This window comes from Pterocles gutturalis, unplaced genomic scaffold, assembly GCF_000699245.1.
Source record: "Pterocles gutturalis isolate BGI_N339 unplaced genomic scaffold, ASM69924v1 scaffold9613, whole genome shotgun sequence".
Taxonomy (NCBI): Eukaryota; Metazoa; Chordata; class Aves; order Pterocliformes; family Pteroclidae; genus Pterocles; species Pterocles gutturalis.
The window spans coordinates 2,002-3,726 of NW_010123007.1; the positions used below are offsets into that span (position 1 = coordinate 2,002).

General features: G+C 57.9%; 1 protein-coding gene across 1 annotated transcript in view; it reads left to right on the forward strand.

Moving 5' to 3' along the window:
* The window catches only part of LOC104464888 (seizure 6-like protein), a gene marked incomplete at both ends in the record, with an annotated part of 8,224 nt that overhangs the window by 1,896 nt on the left and 4,603 nt on the right, over positions 1-1,725 (forward strand). The window lies entirely within an intron of this gene.

Below are 1,725 nucleotides of genomic sequence, written 5' to 3' on the forward strand. Positions count from 1 at the left end.
GCCCCTCACCCTGGGGCTGGGAAATGGGGCACAGCACAGCGCAAGGGCTAGTAATCCTGGGCTTTGGGCTACCCCTCGCCCTTGCCTCCCGTCCCAGGTGCCAGGACCCATGGCGGTGCACAGGGAAAGCGCATGGCCCCAGGGACCATCCTGCCTCAGTTTCCACACCTGTGAACCACGACCAGTCATGCCAGCGCAGCCCTGGGAGCCACGGAGCAGCCAGCTCTCCAAATGCTTGCTTAAATTATATTTATTTTTGAAATTCTTGAATCTTCTTGGCAGGAAATAGGATTTCCCTAAAGAGATGCTCTAGTGAGTGAGCGCGGCTGGCAGCCTGAACCGTGGATCCCTCCTGTCTCCCCAGCAGCCTCTTTCGGAGCTGACACTGGTGCAGTCTCTGATGAAAGCAGGAACTTGTCCTCCCCAGGCAGGAACTCGCACATATGGTCCCTCTCGCAGCGGCTGACAGTCCCTGGCGCGAGGCCACTGCATCCGTCTGTACCCGCTGGTGGCTCCAGAGCAGCTGGAATCCTGTGGGGATGCCCACCCAGCACGGGAATGGTCCTGCACCGTGACATCCCTGCTCCGGGCTCCCTGAGCCCAGCTTTGCAGGTGGGGGGGCTGATGGCAGAGCAGAGTGGTGGCGGAGTGATTCGGTGCTAGATAGCGTGTTCGATGCTCATCGTCACCGGAGGAAGCTAGCTGGGAGCAGGTTTGTCTTTGAGTGATTCCAGAACAAAATGTTTTAGGAACACCCTGGAATCATCCTTGCAGTGATTCAGACCTGGCTCGGGGAGCAAAACTCTGCCCCGGTGGGAAGGCTTTAGCATTGTACATAGACCCCTCGGCATCCCTGGATCCCGTGCTCCAAATAATTCATCCCCAATAAGGTTTAATTCATTCCACTTACGAATAATTAGACCTGAGCCATCCCACCAGCTGTGACCCATGCACGCTGTTCTGGCAGGACAACACCTGGAGAAGAGGAGATGCCCCGGGACAGGTCAGGGGCCGGGGCACACACTTGGCCCGTGATTCTGATGCTCCATGCAGTGCCCATGGGCACCCAGGACTGCTTTTCCTGCTGCAGAATCAGCTCTCCTGGGTGAAAGCGTGGGCTGGGGTGAATGCAGGTGTGCTCAGCCCAGCCCTGCAGCAAGGACCCGGCTTTTCCAGGCACCGTTCAGGGCTCGGGGACCTTCGGGGCACGCAGGGAGTCGCTCGGTGGGGTTGGGGTCATTTCTCCGGAGGAAATCTCGCTCCTTCCAGCAGGTCAGAGGATGCCTGGTGCTCCGGGTGTCTGTGTGCAGCGCCAGCCGCCCTTGGAGCCGGGCACATCCCCGCCTCGTGCACCGGAGTGGGGGAGATGGGCACGGCTGTGACAACAGCAGCAAATCCTCCCAGTCACAACATCGCCGGGAGCGCTGGCAATTACGGGCTGAGGCTGTGGCGTGTGCTAAATATAGAGCCCCGGTCCTCGCACACTTAAGGAAACAAATGGTCTGATGAGCATCTTTCTGCAGAAATGAGCCCATTTATTAAGCTAAATGGACGCAAAATGCAAATGTGGGGTTACTTTTCAGCTATTTCCAAATAATAATTAAAGCCTTTTGGGACTGCTCATTAGATGCATTTGCCGTGTGACTCCCCATCACTCCCCAGTGTGGAGGAGGGATCCTGGGGGGGGATCCCTGGTGCACGGGGCGGATGGTGAGCCCCAAGCCC